Source organism: Apodemus sylvaticus, chromosome 23 (assembly GCF_947179515.1).
Source record: "Apodemus sylvaticus chromosome 23, mApoSyl1.1, whole genome shotgun sequence".
In the NCBI taxonomy this organism is placed as follows: Eukaryota; Metazoa; Chordata; class Mammalia; order Rodentia; family Muridae; genus Apodemus; species Apodemus sylvaticus.
In genome coordinates, this window is record NC_067494.1 from 8,891,610 (window position 1) to 8,914,631 (window position 23,022).

The 23,022-nt window shown below is 44.0% G+C and overlaps 1 protein-coding gene, 1 non-coding gene and 1 pseudogene across 4 annotated transcripts in view; 2 read left to right on the plus strand and 1 right to left on the minus strand.

The window, feature by feature from the left end:
* Akap7 (A-kinase anchoring protein 7) overlaps positions 1-23,022 on the plus strand; it is a 138,269-nt gene that overhangs the window by 32,019 nt on the left and 83,228 nt on the right. The window lies entirely within an intron of this gene.
* LOC127674183 (kinesin-like protein KIF11) lies at positions 1,368-5,265 on the minus strand (annotated as a pseudogene).
* LOC127674253 (small nucleolar RNA SNORA17) lies at positions 5,415-5,544 on the plus strand. Its single transcript, XR_007975311.1, has one exon. It is a non-coding gene; the product is annotated as a small nucleolar RNA SNORA17 (small nucleolar RNA).

Below are 23,022 nucleotides of genomic sequence, written 5' to 3' on the forward strand. Positions count from 1 at the left end.
CTCATTTGGAGAGCCAGTGTCACCTTGCCGCACATGAGCTGCTTTAGTGTTTGTTGTGTGGGCAGTGGCTAAAAGCCTGGGAGGCTCTCTTGAGGAGACTCATGATCCCTAGGGAAATCGCTGGACTGGATTCAAGTATGAACTGTTAAGTCCAAGAGATCCCTTTGCAGAGTAGATTCAACATACAATCAGCCCTTGATAAGCATTGAAAGAGTGGGAGACAGTCCCCGTCCGTGTTCCTGAACTGTCACCTCGGTGACAGAGAGCCAATCAATGGATCGATCAGTCACGTGCTCGCTCGTGCAGCCCCCTCGTTCCTTTGGGCAACTATTTGCTGAGCTACATAGGGAGACTGTGTCAAAAATATAAAACATCCCATCACTCTGAACCGTAAGCCACCAAACTTGATATGACCACACTTACTCTCTGCATACATTCCTTTTAGGTGGTGCATCTTGAAATGGCCAACTTCCAGAAATGGGGTTGACAGATGAAAAGAGCAAGGGTTAATATTTCAACAGAGAGAATGTATATATACATTTCTATTATATAGAAGGAATAAAGTTTTAAGAGATAAACAAAATAGAAGTCATAGTCGTAATTGGTGGTTTGAAAACAAGTCTTGTCATTTCTAAGAGACACAGGCCCTAGAGTGGGGCCTCAAAGGATGAGTCAGAGCTCTGGACAGGTCTCCTGTAACAGCAACCGGCACTCAGGGAGGCCGGGGACGCGGGTCAGACTGCAGGAAGGAATGAGATGTGTGCGTATCAAGGGAGGAACACATGAGGCACTCGGAAGGAAGGGCACTTCCAGGGTCAGGTTCAGTTTTGACAGTGATTGTAGAGGTGATCAGTGAAACCTAAGATTTCTAGATAAAACCTTGGGTTTCTCATAACAGGGAAACCTTTCCATGGGCCTGCAAATGGCTATGTGACAGGAGAAGAAAGCCAAAGACAAAATAGAAAAGGCTGGTCGCAGTGGGGAAATACATGCCGAACCCAGCCTTAGCCAGACAGCAAAGGAGGTAGCAGTCACCAATGCAAGTCTAAACCGGAAACAAGGATTTCCATATATTTGGTCTTTAATTATATACAAGAAAAATACTTACCTGTTGCAGAAGAGCTTCTTTATGTAAAAAGCTAGAAACACACATGCATATTCAATGTAAATCCCTAATGGCACTCACCTTGCTACGTACCTGGACTACAGGGATTATAAAAAAAGACTTCCGATTACAGGTCTTCTGTACAATTACCTCCAGGTGCAGTTACTGTGGGGCCCTCATATATAGTGTGTCCCAGTGTCATCTGCACAGCACTGCAGATTGTGGAGTTCCAGGTTGTATTTTAAAGGCGACACCCTAACCCTCAAATCAGCTGGAGGGTTATGGAGGCGCGCAGTGGCAGTCTGCTCTTGGAGACGGAGTGCTCCGAGGCCTCTTCCACGTTACACTTCTCCACTGGGTTGAGGCCTCTGTTTTCTTTGTCACTGGTATGTACACAGTGTGGACTGCTCTCTTGACTTAAACATTCTTCGGTATTCTGCTCCAGAACCTCTCCGTCACTTCATCAATGTCCTGACTGGACGCTGCGCCGGTTTCTGAGCAGTTGAGCATCGTTAGTGACTTGGGCTGTTTCTTTTGCAGCTGATGAAGGAGCTGTTCCTGTGGTTCAGTTCTCACGAGGGTTGATGGGTATAAATAATTTTTCCTTTCTGGTGTTCTACCTGTTGGGATATCTAGTTTCAGATCCTATTGCAGAAGAAAGCATTTAAGCTTTGTTAAACCAGTTTTTATAGTTTCATCAAGCTCCAGGCTTCCTACTTTAAATTTTTCTTCATCAGAAGTTCCCCGAACAACAAAGGAGCCGTTCTGGTTCTCAGGAGCTGCTGAGTGCCGTCTTACTTTTTCAGTCATCTCTGAACTTGAACTTCACCACACCCATTTACAAACTCCATTAAGTTCTGAAGTTCTTCCTTCTTCTCACTTAAGCAGGATGCCCACTGATCAGAAAAATGCTTGTGCCCAGGGTTCCTGCACCTCTGTGTGATCTCTTGGGGTACAAATTCCAGGTTGCTGCTGAGTGAACTGCAGTGTCCTATAGACTCTTCAACCAACTGCGTGCCTTCTTGGTTTAAGTGTCTGCATTCTTGTAATATTCCATCAGGTTCAGCAAGAATTTTCTTACTGTGATCTGTTGTTTTGTTGACTATATCAATAGACTTCCGCTCTGTATTTCCTTGGATACTGTTCAGTGGTTTCTGGGTGTTTTCATTCTTCTCCAAAGCTCAGAATCTCTCTGCTCAACTATGGCTTCCCTGGCAAAGATCCTGTGAATGAGTTTCCTTTATTGTCTTCAGGTCTTCAGCTAGGTTTCCACAATGCTTTTGTGATTCATCCAAAGAAGAAATTGTGTTTTCTCAGAATTCATGTAAATTGTTACACCATACGCTTAGAAAACTGTCTATTTCTCTTTCTTGATCTTCTACCTTTTCAGCCACCGTCAATGAAGCCCTGAAAATATGCTGTAGTTGCCTATTTATGTTCAAGATGGAGACCATACCAGGGCTACGATGGTCTTCGGGGAAGTAGAAAGGTTGGCCACAAGTTCGTCAATCAATCCTTGCAGCACGGTTTTACTCTGTACTGCTAACGATTGCTCTTCCAGTATCTCATCAGAGATCTGAGAAACATGAGCTGACACATTTTCTGGAATGGACATGAGAGATTCAAGTACCGTCGTGGTCATGGTGTCTAATGCAGAGACACTAGAAGACATCAGGTCACCAAACAGTGTCTTATGAACGCCTAGCATGGCCTTTTGTTTTGCACTGCCATCTTTAACCAGTTCTTCCGTATTATTAAACAGACTGTCGAGGTTTTTTGCCAAAGCTCTCCTGAGCTCCAGCATTGTCCTCATCGATTGCTCTCTCATGGTCCAGTTTAGAATGTAGACCAGATACATCCCTGGTGGTTCCTTCCTTCCTTCCTTCTCTTCTTCCCTTTCTTCCTTCCTTTTCTTTTCTTTTTTCCTTCCCTTTCCCTTTCCCTTTCCCTTTCCCTTTCCCTTCCCCTTCCCCTTCCCCCTTCCCCTTCCCCTTCCCCTTCCCCCCTTCTCCCCTCCCCTTTCCCCCTTCCCCCTTCCCCTTCCCCTTCCCCCATTCCCCCTTCCTCCCTTCCCCCCTTCCCCCCTTCCCCCCCTTCCCCCATTCCCCCTTCCTCCCTTCCCCCCTTTCTCCCTTCCCCCTTCCCCCCCTTCCCCCCTTCCCCCCATTCCTCCCTTCCCCCTTCCCCCTTCCCTCCTTCCCCCTTCCCCCCTTCCCTCCTTCCCCCTTCCCCCCTTCCCCCTTCCCCCCTTCCCCCTTCCCCTCTTCCCCCCTTCCCCCTTTCCTTTCTTGATTTGTTTTTTTCGAGACAGGGTTTCTCTGTAGACCTGGCTTTCCTGGAACTCATTCTGTAGACCAGGCTGGCCTTGAACTCAGAAATCCCCCTGCCTCTGCCTCCCGGAGTGCTGGGATTACAGGCTCCTGGTGGTTTCTTTAACTGTGTTAAGCAACTTGCTGGCTGTATTATGACGCTTTCTCAGTTCTTTCCAAGACTGAAGAGACATATTCCTCTATAACAAGTTGGACTTTTGTTTCCTGCAAATGTTTCTGTGTGGTTTCAAGTTCCTGTTGTCTTGGTTTGCAGGACAACACTGTTAGATTTACACTGGTCAAGTTCATTTTTACTATCCATAAATAACTCGGCAGCCTTCCTGAGTTCCACCTCAAGAACACCAATATTGCCGGGTGTGGTGGCGCATGTCTTTAATCCCAGCACTTAGGAGGCAGAGGCAGGTGAATTTCTGAGTTCAAGGCCAGCACAGTCTACAAAGTGACTTCCAGAACAGCCAGGGCTACACAGAGAAACCCTGCCTTGAAAAAACAAAACAAAACAAAACAAACAAACAAACAAACAAAAACAAACAAAAGAACACCAATCTTTTCAACCAACTCAACAGTTTGTTCCTCTTGGACAGTTACTTTTCTGTTCATGGCTCTAAAACTTTCTTCAGAGACACACACTCCATTTTTCTCAGGAGCCGCTGCAGGCTCTCGCTTCAAATGCTCTGTCTCTTTCTTCTGTAGACTCCTTAGTAAGAGACTTTTTGGTGAATTTTTGATTAACTACAGGCTTATTCATCATGTTCTTTGCTCTGTGAGCATATTCCAGTGTACTCAGAGTTTCCTCAAAATTGAGAGATGCAGGGAAAAAATGGTTGCAATTATAGATGTTCTTGTACGTCTTCGACGAGAACTTGCAGGATTCTAGTTAGTGTAGATTCTCAGTAAGGAATACAAGGTGTTCTTTCTACAAGCGCAGTAATAACTCTTCCCAGAGTCAAGAAGGACTGGTTGATATTTCCAGCTTTCCCTTCTTGTCAATTGCTCCAGAATGCCCAATATTTTCACTTCCTGCAAGATCAACCAAATTCAACTTTCCAATTTTAACAAGCTGTTCTCCATCATTTGTCCTTTCTTTCATGTGCACCATAACAGAAAACAACAACAACAACAAAAATAAAACCAACCAACGGAGTGTGAACGCCTAGAGTGAGCCTTCATCAAGGCTGCTGCAGTTGGCCTTTTTGCTGCCTCCTACTCTAAGTTTGGTAGACTTCATCTTTACTGTATCCTGTGATTTCCTCTACGCCTTTGATTATCACCCCTCTCTTGTCCGGGGATCATCAAACATCTGAATCTCAGAAGATCAAAAAGCTCCTCATTATAGATTTCCAGTAGGGACACTTTACCTCAAAACTCAGTGATATTATCAGTAAGTTTCTCAAAAATTTGATAAAGAGTGCGTGGAATTATGCCAGCCAAATGACCTTCTTCCCAGGTATATATTTCATTAGGTGACCTTTTACCTTCCTTCCATGGTAAAAGTTTTTCCAGTGCCAGGCTGGCCATATTTGAAGATGGTGCAATTATAGCCCATAATAGCTTCATCTAGAATTGGGCAAACAACACTTTGATAAACATGAATTTGTTTTGTAGATGCTCCAAACACCCTATCAAACGTGTATGTGTATGTTTTCCTTGAGGTCTTGTCAGACAGTCCTGCGGTTCATACACTAACTTCTTTCATGCATGACCACATTCTACTGAATGGGCATTAGCTTTCCACTCTGCTAAACTGAATGATCTGCATCTTACCACCACCTGAAGGGTCTTGCCTCTTTCCTCCTCCTCCTTTGAAGAAGAGCTCGCCTGGGACGCCATGACGGGAGAGCCAAAACCTGCCTGCCTGGCGGTGACTCCAACACAGTAAGAACCGGGCGCTGCTTCTTTCTCGCCTGGTGCGAGAAAAATTTATTTATTTCCATAAATCTTTCACGGTTGGTGTTTCTTCTATGCTTTAAAGAATTTGACCTGCCTTGGAGGTGTCAGATGTGGCTGCTGTCCTGTGTGTTTAGTAAGTAGATGGCAGGGAAGAGAAAGCCTGTGTCTAGGCTCAGTGTTCTGCCCTATGAACATGTCAATGACTAGTAGTCTAACCCTTCCTGAGCAAAGGGAGCCTGAGACCACCCCTGTCTGGCACTGTGCAGGCTTGGGAGGGAAGACTGAGATGGAGATGATCCCTGCCTGGTGCCATACTGCAGGAGTGGCATAGATCTCCTGAGACCCACCCCTGAGATGACCCCAGACACTCAGAGACCCCAGATGCCACTATGAGGAGCAAGTGAGTGGCAGAGAAATGGAAGAAGAGAAAGAGAAGGATGTGGGCACAATGAAGAGAGGCAGAACAGGAGACTCGAGTGCATTGAGGAGCACAGACTGATATGAGTAGCTGGTGATGCCACCTGGGACCATGGTGGCTGTAAGAGCAGGGGAGCTGACCCTGCCCCTCCCCTGCAGCACTTGGGAGAGCAGGCCCTGGACATTGCCTGCACAGCACAGTAGTGCTCACTCTGATGTGGGCCCAGGAGGTATGAACACAGCAAAGGTGGCCCTGCCTCTTGTCTGCTGGGCAGTGCTAAGGATGAGGGAGAGACACTCTCCTCCTCTTCCTCATCCTCTGTCATCTATGGAAGACAGGAAAGCTGGCCTCGAGGTGATGACAGTGGGAGAACTGCTCACATTCCTCTCCAGCTGTGACACTCAGAGCAGGCCAGCACCTTGCCTGGGCAGCAGGGTGGAACCAGCCTTGGTTGTGGGGTTTGTGGGTGAGCCAGCCTGAGGGCCTGAGAGAGGGAGAGCCTGTGAACCGCCTAGCTCAGATACCTCTCAGGCCCAGATCCGGGGCTTTGAATTGGCCCCACCCCACATCTGCCTTATAGATGAACTGCTGGAGCACATGCAGGAGCCATCCCTACAGATCTAAAACTATAGGATCTCCACAGCACAGGGCAACAACAGGATGTCCAAGAGGAGTCCCAGTGAGGGTCCAGTTCTGACAGAGTAGCAGAAGCCAGGAACCTCAGAGCAGACCAAGGAGTCACTGCAATGAACATTAGCAAGCAAAGACTATACGGTGGGACGCACGGTGACACACTACAGCGTCCACAACAAGATGTCTTCTTTTCTGTGTCCGGAGGCAGTTTTCAAGGGGGAAGGGGAAGGTGTGTGGGATTAGGGTATGTGATGTGAAATTCACAAAGAACCAATAAAAAATTAAAGAGCGTGTGAGATTCGTGTTTTCTGAGTGGCAGTGCCGTCATAGTGTTCCTGCTACCCAGACTATCTGTTACTATGGAAAGGCGTGGCCGTGGTGCCATTAATACTGTCCCGGGAGAGCTGACGCTTGTTTAGCTGCTATCCATCCAGGTGTATTAAACAAAGTGCTGTTTATCTTTCAGTAAAATATTTTTCTATTTATCTGAAAAATATCTTTACATATGAGCATTTTATCTAGGTTGTACATGTAAAATTTGCTGTTGATGTTACAGCCAAATTTGTCTTTTATTTTATTTTTTATTTTGGTTTTTTTGGATTTGGTTTTTTCGAGACAGGGTTTCTCTGTATCGCCCTGGATGTCCTGGAACTCACTCTGTAGATCAGGCTGGCCTCGAACTCAGAGATCTGCCTGCCTCTGCCTCCCAGGGTGCTGGGATTACACGTGTGTGCCACCACTGCCTGGCCAAATATGTCTTAATGGAAGTCTTGATGGATTTATTTTTCCTAAATTCATTTCTCCTAAACTCATTTCTTTTATATAATTCCAGGGTGAAGGGATTGTATTTTAGTGGGACTATTCATTATTTTGGCTTAAATAGTTGCTTGGGATATACACTGAAATGAAATTCTTGGTCCTCTGAGGAATCGTTTTATACAGAACACATAGATGAGCGGGTGTTATGGAAGGCAATGATTTCTATTCCTAGAGGTGGGGCCGTGTACCAAGGATACATACGAGAAGCCTTTGCATGGAGGACTGTAGGTTTAGATTTTTCAAACCTACTTTTTCTTTTTCTTTTGTTTTTCATAAAGATTAATATCTTGGATCTTACTGTGGTAAAAACCCAAAATAAGAACAATGTTTAGACATTGGAGTTCATTTTGATAAGACTGTACTTCAATGTCCCTCACATCACCAAAGGATTTTACCCCCATAGTAGCTAAGCTAAGAGCTGACAGTTCTACTGCACCAAGGATGGAATTGTGGGCACGATTATTTGGATACAGAGTTCCTACTATGATCAAAGCTATTTGACTTGAGTGATTGTCATCATTCTCAGACCACAGAGAACAGGTTACATTCATATAAGAAATAGTGTGTGTATTAAGATGGTCTATCCATGAAGTTATTCATCAACTGTTTAAATGAACAATGGTTCTGCTTGGAGGGTGGCACAGACATTAGGTGAGGGTAAGATTCTGGTTCATTGGCTGTGATGATTTTGAAAAGCATTTATCATTATCAAAAAAGAGTAACTTATTAGGTGGTTCAAAATTGATATAATAATTATAAATATTCGGTCTCACTCTTTGTTGTTCTCTTACAAGCCACCTCCCAAATTAATTATATATTTTTCTTTTGGCTGTAAGATTTTGAAATATGTAAGCTGTTGTGAAAAACAGTATAGTGTGAAAATATCAAATAAACAATCCTACTAATAGAGAGGCTGAGATAGGAGAAGCATGATTTCAAGACCATTATGTAGTACATAGCAAAACACTGTCACATACCATCAAGCAGAAAGTGTATATGGATTGACAATATTGGACCTATTTCTCCAATTACCAAATTAGAGAGGCCACTGGGGGACAGCCAACAAATTTTTAATTACTAATTTTTGAATTTCAATCAATTAGGATATGTTGGTAGTATTAATTTTCAGAGATATTAAGGATATTAATAGATATTAAGGAAAAGTGATTGTTACTTCCTGGTATTTTTGTTGTTAGAGGTGGAATTATGTTTGTGTGGCTATCTTCTTTTGGGTTTGTTGAAAGATTACTTTCTTGCTTTTTCTAGGGTATAGTTTCCTTCCTTGTGTTGGTGATTTCCATGTATTATCTTTTGTAGGGCTGGATTTGTGGAAGGATATTGTGTAAATTTGGTTTTGTCATGGAATATCTTGGTTTTTCTATCTATGGTAATGGAGAGTTTTGCTGGGAATAGTAGCCTGGCCTGGCATTTGTATTCTCTTGGGGTCTGTATGACATTTGCCCAGGATCTTCTAGCTTTCATAGTCTCTGGTGAGAAGTCTGGTGTGATTCTGATAGGTCTGCCTTTATATGTTTCTTGACCTTTTCCCCTTACTGCTTTTAATATTCTTTCTTCGTTTAGTGCATTTGGTGTTTTGATTATTATGTGGCAGGAGAAATTTCTTTTCTGGTCCAGTCTACCTAGAGTTCTGTTGGCTTCTTGTATGTTCATGGGCATCTCTTTCTTTAGGTTAGGGAAGTTTTCTTCTGTAATTTTGGTGATGATATTTACGGCCCTTTAAGTTGGGGATCTTTGCTCTCTTCTATACCTGTTATCTATTGGTTTTGTCTTTTTATCCTGGATTTCCTGGATGTTTTGGGTTAGGAGCTTTTGGCTTTTTGTGCTTTCTTTGACTGTTGTGTCAATGTTTTCTTCTGCATCTGAGATTCTCTCTTCTATCTCTTGTATTCTGTTGGTGATGCTTGCACCAATGACTCCTGATCTCTTTCCTAGGTTTTGAAACTCCAGGGTTGTCTCCCTTTGTGATTTCTTTATTGTTTCTAGTTCCATTTTCAGATCCTGGATGGCTTTGTTCATTTCCTTCTCCTGTTTGATTCTGTTTTCCTGTAATTCTTTAAGGGATTTTTGTGTTTCTTCTTTAAGAGCTTCCACTTGTTTACCTGTGTTCTCCTGTATTTGTTTATGACCTTCTTAAGTTAGGAAAAGGGGGTTGTAGACATGTTTATAAATAGTTCCTTGGGGTCTCAATACCAACAGTCCAGTCCAATAGCAAACACCAAACATGAATCAGAAGCCAGAAGCAGTAGCAGTATACAACAGAAACAGCAAGGCTCCACTGAACTGGCGCCAGTCAGTGGAAGTAGCCAAAATTAGCCAGAATACCATGAGAAGTCCTTTAGTGTTTCTCTCTACAAAGTAAAGACCAGCAAAGTCCAGGGAAGACCAGCAATGCATTGCTCGGTGTAGAAATGCAAGAAAGACCTCAAAGAAGACCACCAAAGTGGTGTATAGCATAGCAATCCAGAACATCTTCTTACTTTCTGTGGGGCTCTATTTTCTTTCTAAACATTATGCTCCCTCTCAGGTGTCTGTTTTCAGCAAAACATCACATGCCCTCTCACAGGAAAGCTTCCATAAAACATCTCATGACATAACTGCGTTTTTAAAGAAACCGGAAATTTCTACGTCAGAGGATGTAGGACATTTTCGCAGATGTAGCGCTGAGCTGTGCATTGAAGGTATTTATAACACATTCTGTTTAAGTAAAATGGAGGAGGGCATTGCAGACAGACGGAAGAATATGCCAAGAAATCAGGGCATACTTAGAGACTTTGAAATAGTTCACTTCTTATTTTAAATTTTATTTATTAGTATTTTTTTGTGTGTGTTGCATGTGTGTCTGTCTGTCCTCTGTGTCTGAGTGTGGAAGTGCATGTGCAACACACTTGTGTGGAGGTCAAAGGGTAGCTTCGTGGCCTCTGTTTTCTCCTCCTGCTTTTGCATGGCCATTGGGAATCGAACCTAGGCTGCCGGGCTTGCGTGGAGTTTAAATTACACACCCAGGAGTATCAGTAAGAGGAAATTCATTTAATAAGTGAAGAAAAAAGTGCAGAATGATTTTAGGTTAATGGTGAAAGTTTTAAGTAGTGGACAAGGGAGGCCAAGAGGGGAACTTCGTGAGCTGTGTGTGATGGGATGGGAGATCGCTATAGAGTGGTTAGGATGATACTCCAGACTCTCATACGTTCTTATTTTCTTGGTCTAAGCATGGAATGAAAAGAAGAAGCTGAGTTAATGCATTGCTTGACCTTTACACGCAGGTGAATTAAAGGGGCCAGAGGTGTGGATATCGACACAGAGTGCTAGATGGTGTCTGATGGCGTGCTATCTGATTTCTATTAGAGAATGAAATAGCACGGAGAGAGGTTACTGTTGGGAGACTGGTACAAGAGGGCTGAAGGTTAGGATTAATGGAAACCTACAAATGAGAAAGTTGTAAGGGTTAGTAATAGCCAGAGACCAGCAGGCTGAATTTTGAGAATTTAAGGGTGTCATTCTTGACAGAGATTATTGGAATATTCGCCCATCACTCACAAAGCAGAACAAATGATAGAAGTCCAAAGACGAAGAAAGACCCATTGTAGAGTTCAGTAAGGTTACTAGAGAAAGTATCAATATAAGCATATGGTAGATGATGGAGGCCTGTGACGTGGCCTTGTGGGTACAGGCTCTTGTCACCAAGCCCAGGGATCAGAGTGGATCCTCTTGACTCCTAGGGTAGAGGGAGAGGCCCAGTTCCTGCAGGTTGTCCTCTGACCTCCATATAGTCACCTTGGCATGTGGTCATGTGTGTGTGTGCACATGCGCAAATGTAAATAAATATAGAAAGTAAAGGTAGATCAATCTGAAGCACCCAGTTTCCTAATGGGGCATCTTTTATAACGGTAACACAACCGGGAGGATGGGAAAGAACCTGCTGAAAGACCAGCCAGACTTATGTGGAGAGAAGATTCTAACTATGCCTTTGCTAGGTGCAGTCATCAAATGCTTTCTTTGGTTTTCCTTTTAGACTTAGGCCAGACCACCCACCAGAAAATTGTAAACTTACACATCTCTGTAGATGTGATATGGCAAAGTTGCTTTCAAAATCTTTTGCTTTCATGACTTAGAGAAATGTTATCTATGTATTTAAAAGTAAATGTTGTTAATTAGGTCTTAATATGTTAAATAACCGAAAAAGCTGATTGGAATTTTCTCATTCTGTTTTGTTTTGAGACAAAGTCTCATGTAGCCAGGCTGGTCGCCCACTTGCTGTGTAGTTGAGAATGGTCTTGAACGTCCACATGCACCACCGTGTCTGGTACTCAGGACAGACCTAGGGCTTCCTGTGTGCTAGACAAATACTCTACTGAGCTATATCCCCACCCCATGCCCAACTTATTTTTTCTAATCCTAGTATCAGAACATTTTCTCTAAGCAAAATGATTTTTACTTTTTGAATATTAGATGTTTAACTTGTGTCTTCTGAGACAGACTTGCTTGCGAGAAAGCTTAGATTTTATTTTATTTGATTTAGAGTGTAGGGCACTTCATTTGTCTTCCTACTTTTAGTCTTCCTTTCTCTCGTTTCCTTTAGTTTATCGTCATCTTAAGTCCTGTTTTGGGGTAGGGTCGGACAAATTACATACAAGCAAGCACTGGAACATCAGCATTTAGAAGCTGAATAAGATGTGAAAGCATTAGCTGCCATTTTGCAAAGCCATGAGGGCAGATCATTTCAGAATAGATGCCCACAGTCAACACACTGTGGTTTTTTTTTTCTGACTCTCAGAGAAAATGCTAGATCTAAGTCTTTTCCTTTGTAATATAAATATCACCAGAACGTTTCTAATTGGTCAATCAGTCATTGTCCTTTTAGATAATTCAATGGGAGGCTTGCGGCAAGAATTCCATCCATTTTCTGCAAATATTCTCACAAGAATGCTCTCCAGCGCGGATGAAGGCTGCATTGTGTGCCAAGGAATGTGAGCTCGCACCAGCTTCCCTGGGGGCGGGGCCTGAGCATGCTCACGCGCCATTTTAGCACAGGCCACTGCTCCGTCAGTCCTTTCCTCATTCCAGATGCATGTGGAGTATTTATATTCTGAAAATTTCAGTAAAACAATAAAAAAAAAAAAAAAGAAACTGGAGGGAAAACATCAGCAGTTGTTAAACTTGATTTTAACCTATCATGTGAGTATTGTACTGTTGCTTTTATTTGTAGTTTTCCTGTGTGCTTACAAGAAATCCAGATATATTAGTAGTCATGGGAGATTTTTCGTTTATTTATGCATCAAAGCAGAAGGTTTTATTTATTTATGTTGTTGTTTTTTGAGTAAAGGTTTTGTTCTGTAGCCCCATCTGGTACTCTGTAGCCCGGGCTGGCCTTGAGCTTGAAGCAATCCTCTTGTCGTAGCGTCTCCACTGCTGACATATGTGAGTACTACAGAGCCAGCTGTTACAGACGAGGCACCCCCCTGAGAACCACAGGCACTGGAGTCTGGCTTGTTCCTCCATTCGTGGGGCGTTCATGTGGTCAGAATGTAGACAATTTTTAGTACTTTATTTCTTCATATTCATTGGATTACATTTTGGCGTCGGGGGTTGAATGCAGGGCCTTGGCCATTCTGAGTCTATTTCTGTCACTGAATTCCATCCGCAGTCTCTAGGTTTGGTTTTAAAGGAATTCTTCGATCAGGCTTCCAAAGACCAATATTTGGATCTCTCTCTCCCTCTGGTCTCCCCTCAGTTCCCTGACCCCCTTGAAAGAAGCCAAGGAAGGCACACAGGTAGATGTGGCTTGCTGCAGAGAAATGGGAAGCACTCTGGAGAGGAGGGTAGGAAGTGGACCAAGGGGCGGCTGCACCAGCTAACTTCCTGAGGGGCATTTCCCCGCCTGGGCGACTGGCTCTGTTAGGTCCAGTCAACGACTCTTCCTCAGATACTGTGCTAAAGGGCGACCTTAAAAGGTTTAGGACTCATGAAGCCAGGTTTAGATAGTTATCCTCGAACTTCAGGGAATTTCAGGATGTCATAGCTCTCCCAGGGCTAGAGATATGATTCAGGTCTCATTCCGCTAACAGTAATTACTGAGATCTGAACTCACATTCTCATACTTGTCGGGTAAGCACATTACCCACTGAGCCATCTCTCCAGTCCATACTCTAAAACATTTTATTTATTTTAATGGTTCACTTATTTTTATTTTATGTATATGGGTGTTTTGCCTGCATGTATGTCTCTATACCATACATGTGTGTGGCTGATATGCATGGAGGTCAGAAGGGGCATCCGATCCCTGAACCTGAAGTTACATATGGTTGAGAGCCACCATGTGGGTGCTGGGAACTGCTGAAGAACAGCCAGTGCTCCTCACCACGGAGCCAGTGCTCCTCACCACGGAGCCACATCCCCATATCCAAAGGCATTTTAAAAATTAAGGACCAAATTTTTTGTTTGTTTGTTTTTGTTTTGTTTTTTCGAGACAGGGTTTCTCTGTGTGGTCCTGGCTGTCCTGGAACTCACTCTGTAGACCAGGCTGGCCTCGAACTCAGAAATCTGCCTGCCTCTGCTTCCCAAGTGCTGGGATTACAGGCCTGCGCCACCATGCAGGGCTTTAAGGACCAAATTTGAGAAGTGGCTGTCACCCTCTGACCTTCTGCCCTTCCTTTGAAGACATGTATAAACTTAGGAAGATTTTTCTAACCATCCTTGGAAACAGGTGTCTTCCTTACCCATGACCCTCTGAAGGCACCAGGGATGCAGAAAGGCCTTTGCTAAGTTCTCCCAGCCTGACATTATCAGATCAAAATTTTAATCTAATTGTTCTTTTTTTATAACTATCCATTTAATCAAACCCACTTAAAAAAAAATCACACAGGTTTACCTGGTTTTGGGGGAAGTTGGAAAGAGCATGGTCCTCAATTTCTTTTTTCTTTTTTTCTTTTTCCTTTTTGCTTGTTTGTTTTTCGAGACAGGGTTTCTCTGTGTTGCCCTGGCTATCCTGGAACTCACTCTGTAGACCAAGCTGGCCTTGAACTCAGAAATCCGCCTGCCTCTGCCTCCCAAGTGCACCACCACTGCCTGGTGGTCCTCAATTTCTTACAAAGGGTCCCAAGGCACATGAAACTAAATAAAATTGTGTGCTTTTTCTCGTTTCTTTGTCTTTTGTTGCAGAATTCTGAGACATCAGCATAATAAAGTAAATGATGTCCCCTCCCCCCAGCTGCCCCACCCTATCCCCTTCTAGGTCAGTCTTTAATTACACAAGCAGATGTGCTGCTACAAATTCTTTATTTTCTTCTAATGTGAGTGGTTATTTTGTGCAGGTGGGGTGAAGGATGGGAGTCTATCTTTGCAGGTGGGGTGAAGGGTGGGAATCCATCTTTGTAGTGGGGTGAAGAGGCAGGCCCATCTGTGCATTGTCAAACCTGCACGTTTATGGTGGGGGTTCCTGGAGAGGTGTCAGTTATTCCATCTCAGGGGCTCTGTTTCACATCTTCCCACCTTCATCTTGTTTTCCAGAAGCAGCACCAACTCCTTTTCTAGCATGATCCTGTAGCCTTAGGGATTGTGAAGATACAGAAAACTGAATTTCTATGATACCTATTTACATTTACAATGATGCAATTGCTCTGAAAACGTTTTCAAATAGAAACATAGATATGGAATTTTATTAATTTTTAAGCTAAATGCAATTTTGTTAAGAGGGTCATTAGGCTGAAAGATTGCTAAAACTTCAGCCTGTTGGAATTACAATGGTCTTTGCATATCTTTTGTTCAGAATGAGAAAAGTGCTTTTGGTTAGCATGATAAGCGATGCCAAGTACATTTATCTCATAAAATAGGAAAATGAAACGATTTAGAATGTTCATTTGAGCATTGAGCAAATAAGTTTCTCTTATTTTGACTGCCATTTTTCCCCAAGATGGAGAGGACAAACTGTATTTCTGGTTCTTTGTGTGACTTTGTCCCATTCCCAGCATTTCTGGGCTTCCTCAGGCTGCAGAGTCACTGAGGGAAGGCTTCCAGATGCAGGCTGCTGGGCTCCCAGGAGCCTGCTGACCCTTCACCTTATGGCCTGTATCGGGCTCTCTTAGGACAGAATAACTTGGCTACAGTTCCCTCACGCTCCCTGTCCTTAGCCTCCCTGTCATGTCTGCCTGCTGGCATGGGTCATTCTCTGTGTGCCCTTTCTTCCCTCGTTTCTCTCTTAACCTTTCTCTGTCTCCTCTATCAGTTGGACCTATAATAAATGAAGATTCATTGTATTTTACTTTGGTGTGTGTGTGTGTGTCTGCTTTGAATGTATGTGTGCCTTATGTGCAAGTTCCTGTGTAGGCCAGAAGAGGGCGCTGTATCCAATGTACCTGGAGTTAGGCTCTGGATGTGGGTGCTGGGAACTGCATCTTGGTTCTCTGCAAGAGCAGCAAGTGCTCTTAACCTCCAAGCTGTTTGTTTCTACAACTCCTCTAATCATCTTCCAAGGATCAATTCATTTAGCTTCAGCAAAACTGTGAGGCAGGGCTGACTCACCACCCTCTCCCCACCCGGTTACCCGATAGACAAATGAGGTTAAGTTACTTGTTGGTGAATGGCAGAGCCATCATATGCATCCAGGCGATTTGACCGGGTTCTGTTCTGGATGAATTGTATAAAAACTTGTCAGTGTGTAAATTAGCTGATGGGCTCCCCAGACATTTTCTGAGAATACCCCTTGTTTTTTTGGGTTTTTTTGTTTTTTGTTTTGTTTTGTTTTTTTTTTTTTTTTTTTGGCTTAGCTGAAAGCCAGCTTTTTATCTGAAATGGTAGTTTCTGTTGATGGGGAGGCTCTGCATTTCCCCAAAGCCAGCCTACCCAGGACCCAGAGGTGTCACTGCAGTGCCCTGGGCTTTTGCCCTTTTGCTCTTGTTTACCTTACAGAAATCTTTCCTCCTTGGTGTTTCATGGCATCTGGGTTTGTTATCTCCCCTCCCCCTTTCTAGTCACCTTGGCGGTCCATTCGTTTGAAACTTTGTGTTTCTTAACCTGTACTATGATTCCTGCTTGCTCCTGTAACAAAACACAAACTGCCCCGTGGTGATGCTGACTGTGATGGTTGTGTAGGCTTGGCCCAGGGAGTGGTACTATTGGAGTGGGTGTGGTTTTGTTGGGGTAGGTGTGTCACTGTGGGCGTGGGCTTTAAGACCCTCCTCCTAACCACATGGGAGCCAGTCTTCTCCATAGCAGCCTTCAGATGAAGATGGAGAACTCTCAGCTTCCCCTGCACCATGCCTGCCTGGATGCTGCCACACTCTGGTCTTGATAATAGACTGAACCTCTGGCCCTGTAAGCCAGTCCCAATTAAGTGCTATTTTAACAAGAGTTGTCTTGGTCATGGGGTCTGTTCACTGCGGTAGAACCCTGACTAAGATACTGGCCCAAGGTGAGCTTTAGAGCCCGATCAGAATGGACAGCCCATGTGCCTGTGAGCAGAAGATAAGTCATTCATCTCAGCGCTTCTCTTTCCTTGTGTGGAAGCTCAACTTCAGCTCCTGACACAAGAAGAGCTGGTGTGTATGAAACAGCCAGCACAGCACTTGGCACACACGCTGTTAAATGGCTGGTGGCTACGTCATTACTGAGTGATCCCCAGGCTGCCCCCGACAGTACAGCAGGGCACTCCTGTTCTACTGGTGCCTTGAGGCCTTTGACTGTTAGCATAGTAGGGTCAGCTGTGACTTAATCCCTTCAGCAGGGTTCCAGTCTGCCAATTCCAGCCAGGATTTGGCTCAGATCGGTCATCCTGTCTCTAGTTATTGTGTATTTTCAACCTTTTGATCAGCCCTTTTCTCTCAGCATTATTAACCTGATAGCATCTTTCCCATGAGCATCTGAACTGTATCATTCTCTTCTAGTTCATTTACTTCAGAATTGTCTGTAAGTGAATAAGTAGGTTGCATCTGCTTTATCACCAAGCTACATCTCCTGTCATTGATTTTTGTTTTTAACTTTTGCTTAAATCTTGACATCCCCTGCCCATTGTTGGTTAGAAAAATGAGCCCTGACCCTCACAACATGAGCTAACAAGTGGAAGTTCTAGTCCTTCTGGTAGTAAGCATAGACTATAGGTCCTCCAGTGTTTCTGAATTTGGAGCCCGAAAGGATGAACTAATACCAAGGTCCGGCCAGAAATTTTTCTTTTGAAACTCTCATCCACATACTTTTGATAGTAGCTAGGTAGGCGATGGATGGAGATGGTCTGATGGGTAAACATGTGGCTGCACCCTCACAGGCGTGAGTGCTCCAGGGCCTTGCTTAGAAACAGAACAGGGCACAGTGCTTGTAGTGCAGTGTGTATGGCGTGACCATCTTCTGGGTTACATGTTTATCTAACTGAGGCTGCTGACCTTTCTGAAATACATCCTCACCGTGGCTGTCCTCTTGCTCCTGAAGACATGTTAGGATTGCTGTGTGGCTTTCGAAAATATGTTTCTTTGTTTCTTTTTTTCTTTTTTCTTTCTTTTTTCTTTCTTTGTTTCTTTGTTTCTTTGTTTGTTTCTTTCTGTGTTTCTTTGTTTCTTTGTTTGTTTGTTTCTTTCTTTGTTTCTTCCTTCCTTCCTTCCTTCCTTCCTTCCTTCCTTCCTTCCTTCCTTCCTTCCTTCCTTCCTTCCTTCCTTCCTTCCTTCCTTTCTTTCTTTCTTTCTTTCTTTCTTTCTTTCTTTCTTTCTTTCTTTCTTTCTTTCTTTCTTTCTTTCTTTCTTTCTTTCTTTCTTTCTTTCTTTCTTTCTTTCTTTCTTTCTTTCATAATTCCACTTAGAAGAACTTACTGGCCGTGAGCTGTGGCCCATTCTTCTTACCGTTCCATCCAGAGTATCAGCTGTAGGTTGTGGCTGTAGGTATCGGCCCAGACTGTAGATATCTACATGGCATTTGGTGGTAATATGGGCCACAGACAGGAACACGGAGCCCTGCTGTGGTAGGGCCGTAGACTCAGACATGGCCCCTGGTGGGAGCATGACCCAGACATCACCACAGCCTCAGATGGCAGCTCTGGCCTCTCACATCAGCCTGATCCTCACCAGCCTGGGTCTCCAGGACCACCTCTCTTCACAGAGCAGGAACTGACCTGCTGCTTTTCTCCGTCTCTCTACCACACACTTGATTGTTCTAATGGCGCTTGCTCATCTGCCGGTACTCCAGTATCTGCCTTTTAAGGCTGACCTGTTTCACTTAGCATCATGCCCTTAAGTTTACCTATGTTATTAGAATTTCTTTCCTTTTGCGTGTCTTCTGTGTGTGCAGGTACATGTAGGTGACATCATAGCATATTGCATTTGGTATTTAGAATCTTTGCCAGCCAAAGTAATATTACTTTGAAGGGACTTTCCATCTCTGTATTCACAGAGCTGAACACTTGAAACTCAGTAAGCATTGTAGTAGATTAATCAGTGCAGAAATCTGTTCTGTAAATGTAAAAGTGTAACTGAACATTTGACATTAACCTTGGGCACGCTCTCTTCCCTTCTTTATACTCACACCTTAATCTTTGCCTAAGAATTAAGTCCATGCTAGGAGTTCTAGAATAGTCTAAGGATGGTGGATCAGAATCTCCCTGACTTTCCCTTTGAGTTTGTTGGCTGTGGGGATGAGAAGGTGACTGACCTTGATCAAGTTGCTGGAGTTTAGCATCACCGTGGTAAAAAACCTCTGGGCATGTGTGGTGGCTGGGATGGGATGGGATCATATATTTGAATGCTTGGCTACTGGTTGGTCTTGCAGTTTGGGGATGTTTAAGAGGTGTGGCCTTGCTGGAGGAAGTATGTCACTGGCATTGGGCTTTGAGAGTTTGAAGACCAACTGTCTTAGTCAGGGTTTCTATTCCTCCACAAACATGACCAAGAAACAAGTTGGGGAGGAAAGGGTTTATTCAGCTTACATTTCCACACTGTCGTCGATCACCAAAGGAAGTCAGGGCTGAAACTCAAGCAGGTCAGGAAGCAGGAGCTGATGCAGAGGACATGGAGAGATCTTTCTTTCCTTCTTCCTTCCTTCCTTTCTTCCTTCCTTCCTTCCTTCCTTTCTTTCTTTCTTTCTTTCTTTCTTTCTTTCTTTCTTTCTTTCTTTCTTGTTCATTTTTTATTAGATATATTCTTTATTTACATTTCAAACGATTTCCCCTTTCCTGGTTCCCCCACCCCCGAAAATCCAATAAGCCATCTCTCCTCCCCCTGTTCCCCAATCAACCCCCTCCCACTTCCCTGTCCTGATAGATATTCCCCTGCACTGCTGCATCAAGCCTTTCCAGGACCAGGGACCTTTCCTCCCTTTGATGTCCAACAAGGCCATCCTCTGCTGCCTGTGTGTCTAGAGCCATGGATAACACCACATGTACTCTCTGGTTGATGGTTTTGTCCCTGGGATCTCTGAGGGTACTGACTGACTCATATAGATGTTCCTCCTGTGGTGCTTCAAACCCCTTCAGCTCCTTGGGTCCTTTCTCTAGCTCCTCCATTGGGGACCCTGTGCTCAGTTCAATGGCTGGCTGAGAGTGTCCCCCTCTGTATTTGTCATGTATTAGCAGAGGCTCACAGGTAACAAGCGGAATGTTTCTTACTGGCTTGCTTCCCCTGGCTTGCTCAGCCTGCTCTCTTATAGAACCCAGGACTACCAGCCCAGGGATGGTACCACCCACAATGGCCTCCCCCTTGATCACTAATTGAGAAAATGCCCACAGCTGGATCTCATGAAGGCATTTCCCCAACTGAAGCTCCTTTCTCTGTGTCAAGTTGACACACAAAACCAGCCAGTGCACACACCATCCCCAGTTTGCTCTCTGCCCGTGGTTGGAGAAGTGAACTCTCAGTTGTTCCTGCTGTCATGCCTGTCTGCTGCCACGCTTCCCCACCGAGATGGTGTTGGAAATGTCAGCCCAGGTAAAGTCTTCCTTCTTTGAGTTGCCATGTTCATAGTGTTCTATCATGGCTACGGGAAAGTAAGTTAAACAGCATGTCTGTGAGGGAGCGACTTTCTCTGAGCATGGGTGGTACCGTCCCGTGGGCTGAGTGTCCTAGACTGGATAAGAGCAGAACGTTAGCTCTGCTCAGGCATCTCTCTCTCTGCTTCCTGACTGTGCACTGTGCCACTGTGACCAGCTGCCTCTAGCTCTTGTGCCCTGACCTCCCCACAGTGATGGCCTGCACCCTCCAACCATGAGCCAAAATAAACCCTTCTGTTCTGAAGTGACCCCTGTCAGGTATTTTTATCACAACAATAAGACAAGTGACCAACACAAAGACTGAGAAAGAGAATTTATTACAGTCTCTACCAACAGAGATGTGCATGGCCAAGAACACAAGCCAAATGTTACCATGTGCAACCTGGCAGTTTCTTCAGCTTCTTCTTCATGGTAGAGCAGATGTCATTCATTGCATGAAGCTGTCATTTTGAAGGCTTGCTTTTAAGAATGAAGTGTTCTAAAATCTTGTTTGACAGTTTTGCATAGTAGTCTATTGGAGATCTCCATCTTAGATGAGAAGTATAAATTTTTTTAGCATTGAAATTGTTCTCAGTGTTGTATGTCAGCTTTTATCTTGGAACACACAGTTCCAATTCCTTGTGAAAATTGTCTGATGAGAAAATGGGTTTAGGCAGGACTCGTTAAAATAGTAACACTGGGACTGGCACAAAGTGAGTACTGCTTTTATTCCTTTGAAGTTTTAGGTGAGTCAGTAATGGGTCTAAAATCTTATTCAGTTGTTTTTGTTATTATATGTGACATCATCATATAGTGACTCACACTGATCGTAGGAAACATCTCCCAACTGAAAATCATGAAAAAGAATTGCTTGCTGTTATAAGACCTATTACATCCCCACAAATCAAATTTTAAAAAAATCATAATCTTACTTCCTGTTATAAACACATAGTAAAACAGAGAAGACTATGGACCGCCCAGCTTACATTTAACATGTGAGTTTTGTTTAGATAATGTTTATGATTATTGGTCCTGGGTCTGAATGTCACCAAGTTAAGAGAAAAAGGCATTAATGTATTTATTAAAAGTTAATTTATGTACGGAGTGGACAAAACTGGTGAGAGAAAAATTTTATTTGTCTCTGTCTTGCCCACCATAGTGTGACAGCTAGAGAGACGGTAAACTGCGCATGTGTAGATAGAGTCTGCTGTAGGCCCCGGTTCTTCCCCAGCACTGGGGTTTTACGGATCCGCCATTTTTATTTCCAGTGCTATTCCTTGCAGGGATCCTCAGCCTAGTGCCCTGTTGTAATCTCTCCACATTTGGGGACCATTCCTCAGGCTTGAGGGGTTTGAACCTGTGCCATCTGCTTGGGTTCTGTTACTGATTAATGTGTGCGTCCTGTCACCAGCACTCAGGGCCCTAAGTAAAATAAGAACTTTGCCCTTGGCTGAAAGAGATGCTCTGAGCAGAAAGTGAGCTGAAGCCCTGGGGGCTGTCCCACAGCGCCCCTAGTGGAAGGATGGGTAGCAGGCGGAAGAGCGCCCTTCCACAACTGCTTTTGGTAGGCCGCCTGGATAATCTTTCCAAATGAACTGTGCATATGTGCATGTGTGCGTGTGTGCACATGCACTCCCCATGAGTGTGAGTACGCATGCCTGTGCAGGGGCACACAGAGGACAGCGCAGGCTATTAGTGAAAACTTAAGAAAACTAAAGGCTATTTCAGCATCTGCCTGTTTCTAAGTTCTCTTTAATGAAGTTCAATCTATAACTCAGATTAAATAACATGCCATTTTGAGACTATGTGTTTCATTGATACAACTTCTATAAGAAATGTATGATCCTGTAGATCCTAATAGTGTGTTACCTTAGCGTGTTCTGCAAGTAAGTACAACTGGTTCTTGTGATACTGAACGTGTTGCTTATATATCATTACTATAATTTTGTACCTGTCACTCATCTGTCGCCCTCGGCCTTCTTTCCTGGAGACAAAGGTCTCACTGGAGTAGAAAAACACTCATCTTTTCAGCGATGCTGGCTGGCCAGGGAGCTATCTCCTGGGATCTGCCGGTGTCCTCCGAGACTGGGTCCAGGTTGGGGTCCGGGTCCGGGTCTGGGTCTCGGGTCCCGGGCCTGGGCCGGGTCTGGGTCCGGGCCGGGTCTGGGTCTTGGGTCCCGGGCCTGGTCCGGGTCTGGGTCTGCCCCGGGTCCGGGTCTGCAGGCGCGCGCTGCTGTCCTTCGCTCCTGTGCATTGCTGGGCATTGATGCACGCTCTGCCCTCACGTTTGCAGAGATTTTAGTCACAGAATTATCTCCCCAGCCCTGGATGAACTCTGTTCTTTGGAGTTTTGGGGATCCTTGTGAGGGGTTGGTGGTAGTCTGTTCCTACATAGAAGGAAAAAGAGGACAGGAAAAAAATAAAAAGAACCTCCCCCTACCCCCTTATTTATTTATTTTTGCCAAAGTTGAGCAATAAAAGATGTTCTTTCAAAATCTGTTTTTGAAACAGTGGCCCTTAGGCTAAGTTAACCTGTAGTCAGTTATCCATTATTAAAATGGTAATTAGCATCTTGGAACAGAAGTACTTATGCATAATTTTGACAGTGTGTACAGACAACATTGAAACCAGGTTATCTGTAAAACCGGCTTAGTCCTGTCAGAAGGCCTCCGCTAAGAGCCACAGCTGGAGTAGCATTCAGGAAGACAGCATACTGTTTCAGAAACCATAAACTCATGTAGAAATATGGTAGGGATTGTCTTAAAACTTCTAAGTTTAGTCCTTTCCTAGAATTTTCGAATCATAAGAACATGTAGAAATATGAGGGATTATCTAAAAAGTTCTAAGAATTTAAAAGTTCTAGAATGTAATC